This window comes from Talpa occidentalis, unplaced genomic scaffold (genome assembly GCF_014898055.3).
Source record: "Talpa occidentalis isolate TD23 unplaced genomic scaffold, MPIMG_talOcc4v2.1 talOcc4.16, whole genome shotgun sequence".
NCBI classification, from domain to species: Eukaryota; Metazoa; Chordata; class Mammalia; order Eulipotyphla; family Talpidae; genus Talpa; species Talpa occidentalis.
In genome coordinates, this window is record NW_023601653.1 from 60,474,554 (window position 1) to 60,497,132 (window position 22,579).

Below are 22,579 nucleotides of genomic sequence, written 5' to 3' on the forward strand. Positions count from 1 at the left end.
ATGGAACTGGAAGGGATTATGCTCAGCGAAATAAGCCATAAAGAAAAAGAAAAATACCGGATGGTCTTACTCATAGCAGGAATTTAGAAAACCTAAATAAGGGACCAGAAAAAAACTAATTATAATAAAGAAAAAATCAAAATCAACAAGCAACTATAAGCCAGAGACACACTGGGGGTGGGGGGAGGGAGAGTGAGGGAAGGATGAGGGTCAAAATAAGGGGGTTGGGAATTGTATGGGGCATATAACCAGAATAAAAATGCATACACTGTGCAAAAATGAAAAATGATGTAAGAATTATATAAAAAAATAAAAATTTATGGTATCTGAGAAGTAAACTGAAAAGCATTAGAGTAGAATCAGAAAATCAGCATGCCAGATATTTGTGGAATATTTCATGATATTATTCAAAATCATTGGGCAAATAGCTCCTCAAGCATATCCTGGCCAAGCAGGCAGGAATTTTCTCCGACTTTACAGACGAGAAAACAAGGGTCAAAAAAAGAAATGAGTTGGCTAAGAGAAGAAAGAGATAGCAAAGCAGGATACAATTTTAGATTTAAACCCTTTGTAAGCTTTTTTTCCTAGTTCAACATTTCCTTTAAAGGCTTATGCTAATTAAATAACTTCTGAAAAAAGTGTACACAAGTGGGGAGGACAAGAAGTAACAAAATAGCAACATTAAACCTCAATTATCCAATTTCCAGATTATACCCTCAATTATTCAGCATTAATTAACCCGGAATTCAACACTGAAAATTTGACAATTGCTTGCCAATCCCAAAAGTAATCCTGGTGAAGTCTAGTTTGCCCTTACAGTTGCAAAAATGCAATATGGCACTGAGACCCAACAACCCTATGTACAAATAATCAGAGAAGTCACCCTGTGGAGAGTGGAGGTAAATTTTATAGTACAAAATAGAAAAAAAATATATGTAGTTGGGCAAAATTTCCCCAAGATCTTTCTCTGAAGACCAACATAAATCCATGAGGTAACTTCAACCTAGCCAATTTTTCCCTAGCAACAGAGAATATCAAACCAGGTAGCTGACTTACATTATATAAATATTTTAAAACACAGCAAGATGTACATACGAGTGCTAAAGGTGACAGCACATTCATGTTCCTATGTCATACTCACTGCAGGGTATAACCCTATTGAAAGACATGATAGAAATCTCTTGCACATTTGAATTTTTCCTTTTTTAGGGGTAAACATGCATGAGTGGATTTACATAAAATCGTGCAGATTATGAGAATTCACTAAGCCACATAAAATAATTCTAACAACTTTACAAAGTCACCAGTTAATGAAAGTGAAATAAACATGTTAATGCTATTGATGAAAATAAGGTGTGATGCAAATATGCTTTAAGGCCAGGGACAAATAAACACTGATTATGTTAGGAATAGGTATTATTTTATTTTAAAAATAAACTTAAAATATAAACACATCTTTGCGGCAAAGTAGACTATTAAACCACTTATATATGGACCTTATACTCTACCTTTTTGAAAAACAAAAAATAATTGTTCTAGAATACTTTGCTAACTGCATTCCACAGTCCTTTAGTACTGAGGTTCTTCAAATAAATGACTTAGATCCTGATGCTAATTTACGATAATAATTATAAAACTCTGGTTTCAAAGTTTTGATTTCATCTTTATCAGCCTAACTGTTCTAATTTTATTAAATAAATTGCTTTATTTATAGAAAGTTCAAAACTTCCTGTTCTGTATCATATTACTCAGGGATATAGTCACTAGTATCCTACAGGTAAAGCTAGAGAAATGTACTCTATCATTTAGAAAACATTTTATTAAAAATACTGCAATTTAAGCATTAGCATTTGCAGTATAGCTTTTGTTATGTGAAGTATTATGTGAATAAGAATTTCATTCTCCTACCTTCTGGATCACTATGGATTTACAGTATCTCAATAAACATTTCTACTTCTGAACAATGTTAAGAAAGCTTTCGGAACATTTTAAAACTAAATATAAAAGATCACTGAATTTATATTACTTTTAAATTTAACAGATTTAAACTAATTCTAAAGTGAACATTAAAAACTAATACTGCTTAATTAACTAAAGTATGTGAGTCTTCAACTATTGCATTAGACTATATTAGCTATAAATAAAAAGAGTACTCAGATCTAGATGTGAATGTACTCCTACATTCGAAATCTCAATCTAAAAAAAAATTAGAATAGTTAGCACCAATAAAAATGTGACAGAATTGACTGGCCAGGAGGAGGCAGCATAATGAGAAAGAATTGGAACCCACAGCAAACCCCCCCCAAAAATCTGTTTAAAAAAAATTTCTTTCCCTGTGATTTATATCCAGAAAATCATTCTTCCCAAAAAGCTACCAAATATATACTAAAATCACACTTTACTTTTTTGCAAAACAAGGTTTATTTATGACTTCTTTTTAAAAAACCTATCAGAAAATATATTGTTTCTAATTTTTACAAGCAATATCAAGCCAACTAAAATGTCCAAAACAAAATTAATGTTAAGGTCAGAAAAGCAGCACTGTGGTAATCAAATGTTCTGGCAATGACAGAACGTAAGATGTTAAGAAATTACAGGAATTTAACCTTTGACCTCACCATTCTCAGTACTGTTTCCATAATAGAGGTTTAAAGGTTCTATCTGCAAACATTTCAACTTATTAGCAAGCAAGCTCTAAGTTCACCTTCCTATATAACCTCAGTAAAATTCAAAGGTTTCTTAATTAAAATGGTCAAAGGTAAAATGTAATTGGTTCTTACCTCTGGTCCTGATGCATGTGACAAGTCTCCTCACTGGCATAGTTGCTGCCTAAGCAGCTACAAAGACTAGGCTAGCAGCCATTTTGAGACAGCTGCACTGTCTCAGTTGCACTAAAGTGTAATTAAGATGGCTGCAATGTGCACTCAAGAACTCACACAGTGAAAACTCAGCTATGTATCAAACAAAGCCACTCCCACTTTGTCAGCTTGCAGGAAACTGAACCCAGAAGACAAATGCTAATGCATATACTGCAACAAACAATGCAGCTACTCAGAAGACAAAAAAAAAAAAAAAAAAAAAAAGAAAAGGCAGCAAGCCAGTTTTGTAACATAATGCCTGTGAATCCGACTTGAAACAGACTTTGGGCACATCCAGATCCCAGACAGCTTGAAATCCATGCCACATATTAGCTGTTACAGAGATAGAGCCAAATCACCCACAGCAAACATCAGGGAATTCACTTGAAAGAAAGCCTCCATTTCAGTCCAGAAAAAAAAAAGTCCAACTCTGCTCAAGGCACTCCCTCTCCATTTTAAAGTCTTTTATAGTACTTTTATCATTGAAAGAATGAATGTCAATTTTTATAATTTCTAAAAATCAAGCTGTTAAAATCCTAGTAGTCAATTACCATTTATAAAAGGTTAATTAAAGGTTTTCCCCACAGAATGTAAGCCCCAATATGTATAAAGCTAGCAGAATTATTAAAAGTTTAGAATCAAATTTTTGAATCTTGACAATTTAAAATAACTACTGGAAAGTGGCTAGAGTTATGAGAGCTATGATGGCAACAAAGCTTATTTTGAGTAATCTGCCATAAATATAAAGACAATTTCTCCTCTGTTGTACAGATGGTCACAAAGGCATCTCCTGGTGATTGTTAGGTCTCAGGGCAAATTAAATTTCATACCTTGCCACAGACCTCCCCCCCCCCCAATATTTTGAGATGGTGAAAAGCAAATAGAAATAAAGAAGGCACACACCCCTGGGGGGAAAATTGGGAAGAACAAAAAGGTAAAATTCAGTCTGAAGTGGGCTTAAAACAGAACTGACAGATACCCACAAACTTGTCCTGGCAGCTACCTAACCATCAAGAGACATACAGGACAAAAGCACGACTGTGGCTTGATAGCTAGGAAATCCCCCTTTTTCCTTTTCATTCCTTGGTTTACCTTTCTAAAATTTAGCTGCCCTGTGCTGGCTTGTCTCTGTCATGTGCTATCTTGTCTCTATCCACCACTAGATGTGGGGATTTATTAAAACTTGTTAAGGGTACTGGCATGGTAGTAGTGTTATAAGGCGGGGAGAGGGGAAGTAGGTGTATATCTAAAAGGAGATTGCCCCATTTATTAAAGATTGCTCAAATTGAGTGATGGGCTCCTGGGATTCATTATTTCATTCTGTTTCTGTATATACTTTAAATTTTCCATAATAAAAGCTTTTTAAAACTGCTCAGATTTAAAAGACTCTCACTTTCCATGAGGCATACTGAAAAATGTATATAAAAAAAACTGGTTTAATAAGTACATATCAGAAACACAAAGTTATAATTGATTCAAGTCACATTAATTCTTCTTGGCTCAAGTCTTTGTTAAAAGCAAGACACTGGTAAACTTGAAAAGAGTTGAACAAGATAAACATTACTGTAGTACTGGAATGTGAGCAAGGTTGGGTGGGGGTGGGGGAAAAGACAAATAGCCAAAACATTAAGAGCTGCTTGATGAACAGCTTCTAATACTCAGGAAGCAGATTCTTTTGAGAGTCTATTGCAGAGATTTAAATTATGTAATACACCCTCAAATGTACACTACACCCACCCCATTAACATCCTTCCGCCCCCACCTCACCAAATACCTTTCCAGTTTAAATCCTGACTACTTTCTTTCTCATTCTTAATGTTCCTGGGTAAGTTGCCTGCCAGCAGCCCCACTACTGAATATAAGAATTACTTTTCACCCAATTTACATGTGAAAATAGGAAACATAGGGCCTCCCTGGTGGCGCAAGGGGTTCAATCTCAGCACTATAAAGCTATTGGCAGCCACAGCAGCTTGAGTTTGATTCCCGGCCACGGAGCTAACCAACATGGCACAGCCGACCTCTCCTGTCTCAACCTGCTGCTCCCCTCAGCAGCATATTGCAGTCAATCTGCCTGTTCTGCTCCCCATTCTGTCTCTGATGAATCCTCTTACCCCCCACACCTCTGGCCTACACCCCAGCTCTTGTATGCATAAATTAAAACAAATCTTTAAAAAAAAAACAGGAGACATAAACTAAATTATAATAATGTACCAAATCTCCTCCAGTTGCCGTAATAATTTTAATACCAATTAACTAGCTTTTCTCTATAATCCCAAGGTACATAAGTCAAATCAATATATTGATTTTCTACCTCACACAAGGAATTTTAGAAAATACAGGAGTAGAGAGGTCCAGTAAATACAGACCGAACTTTGAGATAAGTTTTCTCTCTATATTTTCAGTTACTTCCCACACTAACTCTATATGGTAAATTTTATGAAGAAAACAAGCTCAGAAATTCAACAACCTCACAAAAGTATTAAGAGTGGAAATATTTCCTAGATTACACTCAGCTCCAGTCCATGGAGCTTTGTCCATCCCTTCCCACACTGGATCTGTGTTTGTGTATCACAGAAAAGAAAAATGGTAACCTATTATTCAGATAACCAGTGCCATTACCACATTCCACTCACTATCCCAAAAAAACTATCCTTGCTCACCTAATAAATCCTATTTGTGATTAAATCTAAACTATCTTGGAAATCCTTTATTCTTTTTTCTCATTACCATGCCTATCACCAAAATAGGGAGTTACTGCTCTCTGAAGATCTTTTATACATATCATAATTGTATTTATATTTCATTAACTTAGTTTTATTTGTAAGATCCTACATAGACAGAAATCACATCTTAATTCCTTTCCCACTTTCATACAGTAAAACAAAGTATTTATTTGTTAATGATGGTTAGTCAAAATTAATTCCAGGTATTTCCATTTCTACCCAAAAAAATTTTTTTCAGAAAATTCTGTATTTTTTTTTAAAGATTTATTTATTTATTTATTTATACAAGTACTGGGTACAGTCAGAAGCGCGGGAGGCTGAGAGAATTCACCAGAGCCAGAGCAGAGAGCAGAACAGACAGACTGATAAAATACACTGCTGAGGGGAGCAGTGGGCGTGACAGGAGGGGTCTGTCGTGCCATGTGGGACCCTCGCCAGGTGGTCGGGGATGGAACCGGCGCTGCAGAGGCTGCGGGCAGCTTCGCAGCCCAGCGCTCAACCGCTGTGCCACCAGGGGAGGCCTTGTATCTTCATTTTTTAAGATCTCAATTCTTACTTTCTAAAAAGATAAATAATTCAACTAACAACTAAGCTAAGCTATTAGTCTTGGCCTAAAATACTCCACACTTCAAAACCCAAGATGGAAGCATTTTTCAGGGTTTTTGGTTTTTTGGGTTTTTTTTATACAAGAACTGGGGTACAATACAGGTCAGAAGCGGGAGGGTAAGAGAATTCACCTGAGACAGAGTGGGGAACAGAACAGGAAGATACTGGGCCTCCCCGGTGGCGCAGCGGTTGAGCGCTGGGCTGCAAAGCTGCCAGCAGCCTCTGCAGCGCCAGTTCAATCCCCGGCCGCCGGGCAAGGGTCCCACATGGCGAGCAGACCTCTCCTGCCGCATCCGCTGCTCCCCTCAGCAGTGTGTTTCGTCGGTCTGTCTGGTCTGCGCCCTGCTCTGGCTCTGGTGAATTCTAGCTCACCCTCCCACACTTCTGACTGTACCCAGTGCTTGTATAAATAAATATTTAAATCTTTAAAAAAAGAACAGGCAGACACTGCTGAGTGGAGCAGTAGGTGAGACAGGAAACGTCTGCCGTGCCATGTGAGACTCTCCCTTGGAGGCTGGGAATCAAACACACGCGGCTGCGGACAGCTTCACAGCGCTGGGCTCAACCCACTGGACCACCAGGAAGGCTCTATTTTTCAGTTCTTAAAAGTGCTCTTATAGAGGTACTATGTGCTCAGAGTAATTGAACACTGATGCAGATCTGTAGGAAATTATGGAACATAAGTATACTATTTATTTTAATATGCCTTTTAATATTACTAAGACTTTAGTTTGGTTATATAATCTCATAGATTATAAGAAATTTATGATAAGGTCAGTAATAAAACCAATCATAATCTGTAAAAACAAACATATTTAGGAGCATCTCTACTGTTACATAAACATTTCCATGATTACCCAATGCTTTATTCCTTCCTAAACAAAAAGTAGTACTTTTCACATACGTTGTTAATTTCACACTTACAGTGTCCATATAAAAGAAGTGTTAGAATCACAATTTTTTACAACCAGTGAATGTAACCATTTTGCTGGAGTCACAAATAGTAATGATAGCAAACTAGAAAGGAATTAACTCTCATCAAATAACAATTTTTTATATGTCCTATCACACTATTAGAAAAATGCATATACAAATTATTAAAATCCCATAGAATTTAAATAAAAGATTTCTCTGGTAATGGGTAGAAAGTAAATTCACTTTTCATTTATTTACTTAATCTTTAATTACACAGATTTTCAACATTATACACATTAAAAGAAAAAACACTAAAATGTTTTAAGATGTGAACTGAAAATAATAAATTTCACTCATTCAAATCCCACTAAAATTACAGCAAAGTATTTTTCTCTGACGGACATTCATTTTCAACAGGAAGGAAAAGGCTACAAGGATTGGGGGAGCTGGAAAATAAACAGTTAACTAGGACCATAGCCCAGAAGCCTCACTGGGGACAAGTTAAAAACCAATTTGATTAACATGGCAGCAATTTCAAAAGATACAGGAACTAAAGGAAAGGCACCTTTGGAAACTGCAGTAAGGGAGTAAACAGTAAGATGGTGTGACTAAAAAGGGAAATACTAGCAAAAGCTATTTGAAGCAGTAAGATATCCTTTATGTCCTCACCAAACACATTCCACTGAATACCAGCTCTCCCCAATCCTAGTAAGTCTTGAGAAACCTTCCTTGGTTAAAAATGATAGTAGCATTTTAAACAAAGAGGGGTTGAGGGCAGACTACAGAGACCACAAAACAATATTTTCCTCTATAGATCTCTCAGAATGCTGACAATCAGACCCTTATTCTCTGTGTATGAAAATGGAAGACTATTCTGTGGGTGAAGTCTAAATAGCACAAGACACCTGAAGGTCTTAGAAGCTATCCCAAAATGGCCCAGACATCCCTAATAAGTAAAGCTAAGCTCAAAACTGTTGATTCCAATCAACTTTTTCGAATCAATCTTCCGTAACAAAGTCGGGCAAGGACGAATGGAAGGCAATTAAGTCTAACATGAAAGACAGATCAAAAAAAAAAAAAAAAAAAAACCTATGCAAAAGAAGACTTCAAAAATCCTAATATCCACAGATATGAAAAGATACTACATCAAATAATAATAGAATACTGTAGGCAAGGGAAAAAATAATACAATAGAAATTGAAAGCAGGATAGAAAAAAAAAATTTTTTTAAGATTTATTTATTTATGCATACAAGAGCTGGGATACAGGCCAGAGATGCGGGGGGGTGAGAGGATCCACCAGAGACAGAGTGGGGAACAGAACAGGCAGATTGATTGAAATACACTGCTGAGGGGAGCAGTGGGTGAGCCAGGAGAGGTCTGCTTGATCATGTGGGTTGCTCCCTGGCCGACTGGGGATCGAACTTGTGCTGCAGAGGCTGTGGATTGCTTCACAGGTTGGGTCTTAACCCCCTGTGCCACCAGGGAGGCCCTAGAAAAATTTTTTAAATCAATAGGACTGAGTGATAAAGTAAAGGAAATATATTTGAGGAAAAAGACAAAATTGTAAATACAGGAAACGTTTAAAAAAATTGGGAGTGCCCATCTAAAAATTTGCATTCGAATTATAGAATGGCTGGAGAAAAATATTACCAGTTAAATCATTTACGAAAAATGTCCAAAATTGAAAGGACAAGATCACAGGCAGAAAGGGCTCTATAAATGCCAGCAAAATTTCAGAACACTGGAAACTAAACAGATTCTACAAGTTACCACCAAGGGGAGAATCAGAAATAAAAATGCTTAATAAAATAATAAAAGAAGTGAGAAAATAATTTACAATTCTAAAGTTAAAATGGTTTCCAACCTAGATTTCTATACCTAACCAAACTATCAATCAAGCATCAAAAATAAAGCTAACAATTTTCAAATACATGGTCTCAATATACCTCCCACATTGTCTTTCTCAAAGAAACTACCAGACAATATGATTTCAGCTCCCTAATGGCAAAGTAAGTCAATAAAAAGACATGGCACAAGAAAACAAAGGTCTGCACTGAAAAGGGGGTAAAGGAAGTCTCTATAACAGAGAGTAAAATTCCAAGGATGACAGTGATGTACCAGAAAGGAACAAAGTCACACTTAGGCAATGAGACTCAAGAAACAAAAATAAATCAAGATCTTTGCTGCCACTGTACCTTAAGTAAAAATGTGTTTTCTAAGTATCAAAAGACCCATAAAATAAAGGACTGCAACAAATCATCTTAAATATTACTGCAACACTGATGTGACTAATGGATGCAGGCATCCTGGTATAAAGTGAACATTACCTTCATGAATTGACATCTGTCATGACTGTATCAGGAAAATAATCAGGATTTCCATGATTCTGTTAATTCAATGCAAAACACTGTGTAAATAGATTACTTAATTCTAGATCAGTAAAGTGAGAATTACCTTAGGACTAAATGAACTGATTTAATTGTGGCTAATACTGTTTTTAATGGTTATATGAGAAAAGCATGTTCTCAATTTATCTTTAACTCTTAAGATATGTTTTGTATAAACAGCAATTTAAATAACATCTTAACCCAATAATCTCAGGAAATCCTGTGAATTGTATTAATACAGATTATATTAATATAACTTTAAGAATATTTAAGAACAATGCTGTAGAAAAACACTGAATTATAGAAAACACAGAATGGCCTAGTCATTCTGAAAACTATTTGGAACAACAATTAAATATCTTATAAGACATTACAACTGAATCTTTTTGACTTTTTTTGGCCACTTTATATAGTGTAAGAGTCTATTTTCAGTCCTAGCACAATAAACTGTATAAATGACATTTATAATCAAGATCACATGAGAAATGTGACATTTATTTATTTTTTTTAAAGATTGATTTATTTATACAAGAACTGGGGTACAGGTCAGAAGCACGGGAGGATGAGAGAATTCACCAGAGACAGAGCGTGGAGCAGAACAGGCAGATGTACCGAAGACACTGCTGAGGGGAGCAGTGGGCGAGGCAGAAGAGGTCTGTCCCACCATGTGAGTTTCTCCCTGGCTGGCGGGAGATCAAACCAGCACTGCATTGGCCGTGGATAGCTTTGCAGCATGGCACTTAACCGTTGCACCACCAGGGAGGCCCAGAAATGTGACATTTAAGAGCAAATCTCTTTTAATTATGTGTAATAGGGCACAAGGAATGCACCTCAAATAAAGAAATGATGCCTGCTAAGTCTGTTAAGAAAATCAATTTAGTTATCTTATATAGTTTATGAATTTCCAGCTTTAAAGGAAATAAAGACTTTTGCTTCCTGACAGATAAGGAATACTGAAAAATGTGGGATAATTCAAGAACAATGGTACCCTCCAGTTTTAAGTACTGCATAAAAACTTGACATAAATTAGCTAAGTTGTGGTTCTTTATCACATAATCAAGCAAATAATTACTGCACTTTATAAAACATATAGACAAAATTTCCAAATATTGCATTAGATATTCTTGTTAATAAAAGGGATGCCTTCCTAAATAAACATCTCATTAAATAAATAATCAACATCTCATTAAACCTATATAAACAATATGGTCAAATAAAATAAAATATGAAAATAATCAGAATGCCACTAGGAAAACATATATGGTCAGAGAAACTTGGTCACAGAGGGGTTACAGAATAGCTTTACCTCAATTTTGAGTGACCGGTGTATCAAGTTCCATAACCAGAAAGTAAAAGGGGAGGAAGTACTTTGCACCCCAAAATTTTAAAAAGAAAATAGAATAACCCTATGTGCATCTAACAATAGCCCCCAAGTAAATAACTTATACGTAACGTTGACAAGGATGATTGTCTGAAGAAATACAACAAACTGTTAAGACGAGTAATGTAAGAAAATGTTGTTTTTTTTATAAGAAGCTCATCACAAACTTCGTGAATTTAATAATCTTTTAAGATTTTTTTTTTTAAATTCTGAAACGTGCTCTTTTTTTTTTTTTAAAGACTTATTTGTGGGCCTCCCCGGTGGCGCAGCGGTTGAGCGCTGGGTTGCGAAGCTGCCCGAAGCCTCTGCGGCGCCGGTTCGATCCCCGGCCACCAGAGGAGGGTCCCACATGGCGCGCAGACCTCTCCTGCCGCCCGCTGCTCCCCTGCTGCTCCCCTCAGCAGTGTACTTCGGTCCTTCTGCCTGCTCTGCTCCCCGCTCTGGCTCTGGTGAATTCTCTCACCCTCCCGTGCTTCTGACTGTACCCAGTGCTTGTATAAATAAATAAATAAATCTTAAAAAAAAAAAAAAAGACTTATTTGTATTTTTATTTATACAAGCACTGGGTACAGTCAGAAGTGCGGAAGGGTGAGAGAATTCACCAGAGCCAGAGTGGGGAGCAGTGGGTGGCAGGTGAGGTCTGCGCACCATGTGGGACCCTCCTCCGGGGCCGGGGAGCAACCAGGGATCTAACCAGCATTGCAGAGGCTGTGGGCAGCTTCAAAACCCAGCGCTCAACCGCTGCGCCACTGGGGAGGCCCTCTTTTAAGATTTTTATTCTTTAATACTTTTTTAAATTTAATTTTAATTCACAGAAGCAGCACTAAAGTTGTACTCCCTTTCAAGCCTTTGCAAGTAAACTTTTTCTAAATGCTCATTTTCCCTACCAGAAAGTGGCATTATCAAACCTACTTTTCTAAATTATCTTTTAATTGATTTTAAATTCTAACTTCGGTAGTCAAGAATATTGTCACTTTCTGTATAGCTCCTCTCACTGCAGAGTTCCTTACGGCAAGCAGCACATAGCTGCCTTTTAGCAAATATTCATGACTGACTGATTTCATCAACTGACTGAAGTCAAAGGGAAAAAAATGTATCAGAAATAAATACAAAGTATTTTATCTGTCTTATATCAAGGAAGCCTCACAACAATCCTAGCAGGTATATGGTATCACCATTATTAATATCAAGAATACAGCTGAGAGACTCTAATTGCCCAGCTGCAGTACAAAATTACTATTCTTCTAAACAGACATTTCTCCAAAAACATACAGACTGCATACAGGCATATGGAAAAATGTTAGCCATCACTCATCATCGGGGAAATGCAACTCAAGACCACAATGAGAGTTACCTCACACCTGTGAGAATGGCCCATACTGATAAGAACAGAAACAAGGGCTGGCGAGGATATGGAAAAAAGTGAACCCTCCCACACTGCTGGTGGGAATGCAGATTGATCCAGCCCTTATAAAAAGCACTGTGGAGGTTCTCAAAAGATATGGACCTGCCATACAGCTCAGCAATTCCACTGATATGTCCCCCCACCAAAAAAAAAAATCCCACTAATTTAAAAAGAAGCCTACACCCCTACGATTATAGCAGTACTGTTTACAATAGCCAAGCTATGGAAACAACCTAAGTGCCCAAGAAGAAATGAGCAACAAAAAAATTGTGGTATTTATACACAATGGAATACTACTCAGCAATCAAAAAAGATACACTCAAGCCATTTGTTGTAACATGAACTGAGCACCAAAGAGATAATGCTAAGTGAAATAAATACCAAATGGTGTCACCAACTTGTGGAATATAGAATAACTAAACTAAGAGTTGGACAAAAACAAGCATAAAAACTAATGCTTGAAAGCTGACTATAGAACTTAGAGCATCCAGGCCACAAAGAGGGTAGAAGGCCATGGTGCTAGCATATGGATGATTTGGGGGTATATGTGCTTACAGTTGCAATACCCGATGGAGTATCCAAATATTACTTCAATTAAAAATTAATTTTTAAAAAACCCACAAAATTACTATTCTTTCCACTTCCACTTATTAACTGGTTTTAGGAAAATCCTTTGTCTTTTCTTTTGTTCTTTATTTCCTCATTTATTTGATTTTCATTATCCAACTTTTAAATCATTTAAGGTAAGTATGATGGCAAAAGAAGAGAATTACACAAATTTTAAACACTAACTGTATCATTCCATCTTCTCAATCCACACAAATGTCTCTCAAAGTAGTATTTTAGGAACCACTTATTAACAGGTAGGAAACAGTGTTTCTTCAATTTCTTAATGTTCTTGTTAATGAACAAAATTGAAGAATATTTTTCCAAGTCATTTTATTATTTTTATCTTTCATATGCAAAGTACATGTCAAATCTTTTGACATTTATCCAAAGGACAGCTTGTTTGTTACTTGTTCAATTACTATTAAAAAACAAAACTGGGCCTCCCCGGTGGCGCAGCGGTTGAGCGCTGGGTTGCGAAGCTGCCCGCGGCCTCTGCGGCGCCGGTTCGATCCCCGGCTGCTCCCCGGCCACCGGAGGAGGGTCCCACATGGCGTGCAGACTTCTCCTGCCGCCCGCTGCTCCCCTCAGCGGTGTACTTCGGTCCTTCTGCCTGCTCTGCTCCCCGCTCTGGCTCTGGTGAATTCTCTCACCCTCCCGCGCTTCTGACTGTACCCAGTGCATGTGTAAACAAAACAAACAAACCAGCAAACAAATAAATAAAGCATGCCTCTATAAAAAAAAAAAAAAAAAAAAAATTAAAAAAAAAAAATAAATAAAAAACAAAACTGACATCTGTGGATAACCATGAGTTAAATGAAAAAAAAAGGAGTTAGCATAACTCACTCCTTTTCTTGTCTGTCCATGTAATAGAAAGGTACACTAACCTCTCAATAGGTGAATATTTATCAAATATTAAAGCAGGCATTGCAGAGAGCAATCTTGTCCTTTCAATAGTGGCCTTATAACTTATCAGAAAGGATTTGTGTTTTAAGAAGTGACATTTATCAAATAACTCAGTAAGATACAGTTCTTAAGGAAACATAAAATACTATATGGGCAACCATACACATAAAATTAGAAAAGAATAAATGCCTTTAAAAGAGATGCAAAGTGGGCCTCCCTAGTAGCGCAGGGGTTAAGACGCAACCTATGAAGCAATCTGCAGCCACTGCAACACGAGTTCGATTCCCTGCCAGCCAGGGAGAAACCCACATAGCGGGACAGACCTCTCCTGACTCTCCAGCTGCTCCCCTCAGCAGTGTGTTTCCGTCAGTCTGCCTGTTCTGTTCCACACTCTGTCTCTGGTGAATTCTCTTACCCTCCTGTACGTCTCTGACCTGTACCCCAATTCTTGTATAAAAATAAATAAATCTTAAAAAAAAAAAAAAAGATTCAAAGTAAAAAGAAAAATTAGAGAATGTCCAGTTGAGAATAACTATTTTTTTAAAGATTTATTTATTCATGCATACATGAACTGGGGTACAGGCCAGATGTGTGGGAGGATTCACCAGAGACAGAGCAGGAAACAGAACAGGCAGACTGACAGAAACACACTGCTGAGAGCAGCAGCGGGCAAGACAGGAGAGGTCTGCTGCGCCATGTGGGTAACTCCCCAACGGGCTGGGATTGAACCCGCACTGCAGAGGCTGCGGACAGCTTCACAGAGCTGCCCTCAACCTACTGTGCCACTGGGAAGGCCCCTAGAGAAGGCAACTTTTAACTACTTACATATTAATCAGCACCTTTTATCACCATCATATAACTTACTAATCATGTACAAAGAATTTGAAACTATAATATTTGTATCTTTGTATATTATAAAATCACAATTTCCATCTTGAAAATGTGTATTTTATCCATATAATCATAAGTGGAGAAAAGTGGAATCTAAATAATGAAAATGCCTAGAAACAGAAAGCAAACAACTTAAGCAACTGTAACTCACATTTTATCTAGTGTCCTTCATCCCTTTTAAAATAAGCAAGTTAACTGGCAAGGCTCAAAAACATTACATTATATAAACAAGAATCTTTTCAGAAAAAAATACATTGTTTTAATCTTAAAACTCTGCATTCTGTAAAATGAATTATGTTTTCAAAGGCAAGCAGTAAGGGCAAGAATTCTACCGAATAAGATAAATACTGACAATAACTAGAAGCTCAGCCACAAATCATAAACACAAAGCTCTCAATTTCCCTTTCAAAGAAGATATACAGTCATAACTAGAGTTAGCTGTTAAAACAAATTTTCAATATCAAATATCAATTATTTTGAGACCACTTCTCAGAAAGCTCCTTTTGTGAAGAAAATGCTAGGTGTTCTCTAATGTCCATTTCTCTCTTTTTATAAAATTCTCTAAATCTAGTTGAGTACAGCTATGTCTAGCTACACATACATACTATATTCTCCAATATTCCTTTTCCTGTAAGTATATTCCAATGACTAAATTCTGACTCATAAACTGAATTATAGTGATATATGCACCTTCCAGGTCATGCTCTCAAAGAATGAGTGTGAACTCCCCCATTGCCTTTTCTCCCTAAGCCTTGGCTGGTCAAATACCGTACTAATAGTCAACCCAGAAACCATGTTCAACATAACGAAACCACATGCTAAACCAAAACCACCTATTAAGCCTCTTCCTCTTTAGTGTTACAAAGAGAAATAAACATTTATCATTCTTAAACAACAGTTAATAGTCTTTCAGAGTAACTTAGCCTTTACTCTAATCCAATTAGTTCCTGACATTTACTATCTAAATAGAAATAAAAGTTCTTTTCTTTTCCATCCTCTTCCCCATTTCATCCTTTTCTTAAGACATTTAATCTAGTAAGGTTAACACAGCAGATATAACACTGAACTCCAATACCTTAACTGACAATGAGCTGAAGCAGTCAAGAAATTCATTATTGCTTCCCCAAACTCTTTCTCCTGGTCCTCAAAACAGCTGACTCTCTTCCCACATTCTAGGTTTAACTTTCTGCAAAATGGTGAGCATTTGAGAATTACTGACTCATTAAGAGATCCTTTTTACAGTTCTGTCATTTCTGAAAATCAGTACTCTGACATATAATTCAAAGTTTTTATTAGGCTGTATAAATGCCACAGAGTGTAAGACACATAATTCCTAGATTCTTACCAAGATAATACTTCCCCAAAGTAACAAGGGCAATACAAACAAAAGAAAGGGAGAAAGAACAGAATAGTAAAACATTATAGTAATACTACTTCAACATTATCATCATGCAAAGGAGTCCTTTCCCAAATTAAAAGTTATCTGGTTAGTTATGCCTCGTTACTACATACAAGGTAACACAAAACATTTCTGTAATATCCTGAGCAATGTAAATTGCATACATGAATGAATGCCTATTCCTGATGGTAACGTTAATTGGTGGGTCAACTTCATATCCCTGGTTTTCACATTTATGTAGTTCCAATTATAAAGATTCCTAAGATTTTAGTTTTAGGCCTGCAGTATTTTTTGAAAGGTGATGAAGGAGATGACCGACTCATTCTCTTAAAGACTCAAAAATCCAGATGATTAAAATTAAAAATGAAAAAAAAATAGTTACATCGTATATAAAAAAGCAGGAGTGGCCTGGTCTTTTCATTTTGCAGGGCTTGTAAAACTGAAAATGCTGCTCAAAAGCCATCCCCTCTCTCTTAAATGGTTTCCACTATGAACCTGAAGCAAACAAGACTTTAGTTTTCTGGAATTTATTTTTCAACTAAAACAACAGGAGAAACATCTGATTTACTCAGATTGTAGCACAATCTGAAAAAAGAACACTGCCAAGTAATTTTTAAAATAATGGGCTCTCTGAAGGACATTGTAAGAGCAAATGGGCAAAATTTTAAAAGAGAAGCTGTTCCAATGAAAAGGTAATTTCTAGGTACTCTACAAAACTAACAGGGATGATAGCTCCAGAGCTACTTTTTATTGGGTTGTTGGAAAAGCCATGACTCAGGAAAAAAAAAAAGTCATGACTTTTCCAACAACCCAATATTTTTGCGATATAAAGTTCAAATAATGTTAAACTATCACTCAATTATAATCTATAATATGCCCTACAACTATTAGAAACTCAAAGGCAGGAACTTTAAACTTCATTCTAGTTACAACTCCCTTGAAAAATTACATATACATGTTGCCAAGTATCTCAAAACTTTGGGGGAAAAAAAGGGACCTACCTAGTGGTGCAAGGGGTTAAGTTGCAGCGCTTTGAAGCTATCTGCAGCCACTTCAGCATGAGTTAGTTTCCCTTGCCAGGCAGGTGACTCACATGGCGCAGAGATCTCTCCTGTCTCACCTGCTGCTCCCCTCAGCAGTGTATTTCAGTCAATCCTGCTCTGTTCCCCACTCTGTCTCTAGTGAATCCTCTCAACCCCCACACCTCTGACCTGTAATCCAGTTCTTGTATGCATAAATAAATAAATCTTTAAAAAAAAAAAAAAGTTTGAAAAAAAAATAATTGACTCTAAATTAAATTACATACCTCTTAGCTTTCTTGAAAGAGTTAAAATTACCAGGTGTTCTCTATGAATCAGAATTATTAGTAAGATCATCAATTACCATAATGAACATGCTATAAATACTGATTCAGCTGTAAGAATACTATTTCCCAAACAAAGTAACCACAAAAGTGAGTTTCAGGGGCCTCCCTGGCGGCACAGGGTTTAAAAACATAGCAGCTATCAACAATTATCAGCCACTGCAACAAGAGTTAGATGCCCAGCCAGGCAGCTAACCCATGGTGCAAGATACCTCTTCTGTCTAGCCTGCAGCTCCCCTCAGCAGTGGATTTCAGTATCTGCTTGTTCCTGATCCCCACTGTCTCTGGTGAATCTGCTCACCCTTCACACCTCTGGCCTGCACCCCAGTTCTTGTATGTATAAATAAAATAAAAATGTTTAAAAATACAAAACTAAGTTTTAAAATTCTTGCTTCAAACACTTGAAATGTGACTCTTTTTCACTAACAGGACACTAGCCATCTTTTTTTTACCTTAGCCATAAGCATTTCTCTCCCAGCACTTCTCCTGTCCTTAATTTGCTACTTCTCATTTGTGAGTCTAGAAAACCCAGTATCATAATTTGTTAGAACTAGAAAAAGTTCTCAGGCAAAAGGAAAATTCACTATGTAAAAAAAGTAAACTATGCAAACTTCTCTAAGTGAATATGCTTGGGGGGCTAGATAGATGGAAATTTTTCGTTTTAAAAAAGAAAATTCGAAAGCCAACAACATTTAACATTGATTTCTATCTATTCCCTAGATTTACTCTCATAAAGTCAATATTTTACCTTTGATTTCTATTTTTGCTCCCCTCAGTTTTTTCATGCCTCCAATTTTCAAATTTAACAAGCTCAATAAAAATATTTTGGTAGTAATTTGACTTTCTTCCCAGTACCTATTATGAAAAGGAATTTTAAAAATATATTTACAACTGAAATACACCACTATTAATCAAGATTATACTTTTCACTGCAATCAGAACAAAGAAAAGATTTAACGAAGAATTAATTTATATTAATAATTAAGGACATATCCTTGCAAGAGTAATTTCATTTACCAAAGAACCTAAAAAACAGGGAAAAAACTTTACTATATAGTTATTACTAAGCTCCATTCTGGTCTGAAAGATTAGATTATTTTACAAATTACCTCCACTAAATAAAAAGGTCTATGTTAATCCAAGAAAAAGTTTGGTTTCAAGCAACAGAGAACATTTCATTGTGGAACCCTAATTTTTTTCTAACTTTAACAGTGCACTATTTTCATGTTACCATGTCCTAAGACAGATTAAAAATAAAAATGTAGTCTTATTATCCTCTACCAACTCAAAGCTATTAACATTTTATCAGCACCAGGAAAGCAGTAAAATAACGCCTCAATGAAAAGTCACAGATATCACAAATACTCTCAGAGTTTCTAAAAAACAGTACATTTTCATGGGCTCTACATGAAATGTACCATGTTCATGAATAAAGAGAAACAAAAAAGCAAATAACTGGCTTTTAAAAAACATAACCGGGCCTCCCGGTGGCTTTTAAAAAACATAACCGGGCCTCTCCGGTGGCGCAGCCTCTGCAGCGCCAGTTCAATCCCCGGCCGCTGGCGAGGGTCCCACCTGGTGCGCAGACCTCTCCTGCTGTGCCCGCTTCTCCCCTCAGCAGTTTACTTCCTCAGTCTGCCCGCCCGTTCTACTCCCTGGTCTGGCTCTGGTGAATTCTCTCACCCTCCCGAACTTGTGACTGTACCCAGTGCTTGTATAAATAAATAATTTTTTTTCTTTTTAATTTTATTTATACAAACACTGGGTACAGTCAGAAGTGCGGGAGGGTGAGAGAATTCACCAGAGCCAGAGCGGGGAACAGAACAGGCAGAAGGACCAAAGTACACTGCTGAGGGGAGCAGCAGGCGGCAGGAGAGGTCTGCGCGCCATGTGGGACACTCGCCCGGCGACCGGGGATCGAACCGGTGCTGCAGAGGCTGCGGGCAGCTTTGCAGGCCAGCGCTCAACCACTGCGCCACTGGGGAGGCCCTAAATAAAGAAATCTTAAAAAAATAATAATAAATAAGCAAGTGAATCTAAATTTCATCTGTAAAAACCACTAAGGTTTTCCACAAGCTAGGAAAATTGTGAAAAGGAGTTATGGCTAGTGCCTCACTATATATTTAGTCTACAACACTACAGCAAATAGAATAATGTAGTACTGCTATATGAGTATGCATATAAAATCTACAACTGTTTCCCCAGGAAAAAAACACACATGCATAATATTGCATATAGCAAAGAATCCATGGAATTTTTTAAACCTATCTATAAATTCACCAAAAAACAATGGAATCCAGATTAAATATCCCAATTAATGAAGCAAAACTGGTAACTCAAATCCAGTATACAAGTTATGATCAAAAGAAGTACCTTAAAGCAATGAGTACTTCAATTACCTTTAAGTACTTAAAAGCATAAAATTATGACAAATTTGGAAAAAACGGAAACTGGCAACCCATCAAAATAAACTCCAAGTAGATTAAAATATACTTTTCAAAGATCATTAAAAACACGTAAGAAAAAATAGGCATTTAGTTCTTCTCACAGCAGGTAGTATTTTCTAGACAGAGAAACCCTAGAAAAATCATAAATAAAAACAGCAGTACATTTGACAACACACAAATGTAAAAATTACAAATATGTAAACCATAAACAACTTCTAAATTTAAAAATTATTGACAAAATATGAAAAGCAGGTTAGCATTCATAAGTAGCTGTAAAAAGCAATGAGGAAAAATATTAGCATCCGCCAGAGAACAAGTCACAAAAATATTTCAAAGAGCTAATTAACAAAAACATGACCAAATTGTAAACATACAGTAAATAATCAAATATCAACTTCACTAGTTTAGCAAAACAAAAGCTACTGTCCTACAATTTTTCAACCACCAAATTGATGGCAGTACAGGACATCCTTTTCAAAGAACCTAAGCTTTTATCAATTTTGTAAATTACTTTAAAAGCCCTTTGAAATACGAAAAGGCAGATTATGACCTAGGTACACAGATGTTCACTATAGCATTATTTATAACTGAAAAATGGGAAGCAACAAAATGGCCACAACAAAAGGTTTAATCAGTCATAGTACCTTTCTATTAGAGATAAAATGTAGTCATTAGAAAATGTATAAAAGAATATTTGACAATTTGGGATGCTTTCACAGTTTAATATTATATAACCAAAAAAAGATGTACTTTAAAAGAATGATGAAATAGGAAAATACCCAAAAGGTACCGTAAAAAAACTGAATGAAATGTGATCCAAATGGAAAAACTAATAAACTGATCAATAAAAGCGGATCAACCAGGAAAGTTTCAAAAATCATCAAATCATTAGTGTTTACTTCTGAATGTCAATTTTTAATATTTCCAAATGTAAAGTGTAAGTAATGCTATAAGTAAACATACATAAAAATATATCTCATATATTCAAATCACAGTTTAAAAAAAAAATCTTAGATCTTTCTCATTTAAACCCCATTTTCCCCCAAACTGAATTTTATGATGTTGAAAATGCACAAGGCTAAAACGATTTTAAATGACCCCAATAACTTATTCACAACTGGAATAACCTAGTCTTAATAATTATATTTTACATAATATGCTGTATATATGATTGGCGGCATAACTACCAAAAAAAATTTCAAAACAGACTTGTTACTGACAGGGTACTAATGAACACTTAATGTTCAGAAAATTCATTAATTTTCATTAAAAAATTTTAAAACTATATTTGCCTTTCTCAAAAGCATGAAAGCAAAATTCTTCTACCAATGAATACTAATAGTGTGCACTATGTCCTTCAATCTTCAACATCAACCTAAGAAGCAATGGTTTGAATATTCAAATAAAATATATAAGCTTAAACGTAGAAACCAAAATATTTCACTTTTGTGGAAGTGCAGCGTACCATGCCTTAAGATCAAAGTTCTTTCCTTTACCTAGCTTGGTCTGTTTATACACATAACACACAAACATACACAAAGATATAGGAAATACAACATATTTACAGCTCCAAGACACATGAAATAATGTTTTAGAGGTGGGGGTGTGTGTGCTGGGTAACCCCAGAAGCTTGAAAGAGAAGTGATTACACAACTGTCCTCTAAATATATTTTTGTGTCAAATGCGTGGGAGGGTCAGGAATTGTATCAATTAACAAATTAAGATTCTGTTGAGAAAAAAGCAGTGATGATTTGAATATACGATTTTTTTCAATCACTCCAATGTGTATGTAATGTCACATTTAAAAATCCACCAACTAGAAGTATTTCTTTCAATTTCATCTACTAACGTACTAAAGACACTTGTTTTGGGCAATAAAAAAAGTACATAAACCAAACAAGATTATAGAGCAATAGCCACTTCTCATTTGACAGGTGACATTTTTTAAACTTAAGTTATATAACCAACCCAAAAAACCAACTGTTGCAAAAACACAAATTACAAGTGAAGTTTATGAAAACCATTTGAAAGTTTTTAACTCGTTAAGAAATAATTTGCACAATGGGAGAATTGATTCCAATCCTATAAAATTTGCAAGGAGTAATGTAAGATTTAAATATAGTGACAATGTCATTTTAAAATAATTAGTATACTTACAACTAACTTCTTTAAGAAGTTAAAACCTGGGACACATTTACAATTAAAAAATCCAAACAACAATTATACCTTATACACATATACACGAGGTAGTTTTATTTTTAAAGATCAACTATTTTTTTTTTTTTTTTGATGGTTCACTGGATTTCCACATAAAGGCCTAACTGAACTTGGGGAGTATTTTGCAGACTTATTTGAAAATTTTACCAAGTAAGTGTTATAGTTTACAGGCTGTAATAAATAAAATGCTAAGAAAATGACTAAATTTGAAAAGTCTGAATAACACAAATTACCTAACTAAAGCATAGACAAGTGATCAGAGACTGAAAAAATATAAAACTCAAATGCATGCATGATCAGAGGCACACAGACTGATTAAAAATTAAAATATCATTAGCTTAGGAACAACTAGTTTAGAAAAATAAAAGCCCAAGCTAATTGAGAATTCTCATAAAATCTCTTAAGTTCTTTCAATGCACCCTTGTTTCCTAGTCCCCAAACTAACACTGTTTCTACTTTGTAAACATTGCACA

At 35.9% G+C, this 22,579-nt stretch overlaps 1 protein-coding gene across 1 annotated transcript in view; it reads right to left on the bottom strand.

The window, feature by feature from the left end:
• Positions 1–22,579, bottom strand: part of ATF7IP (activating transcription factor 7 interacting protein) — a 117,003-nt gene that overhangs the window by 93,734 nt on the left and 690 nt on the right.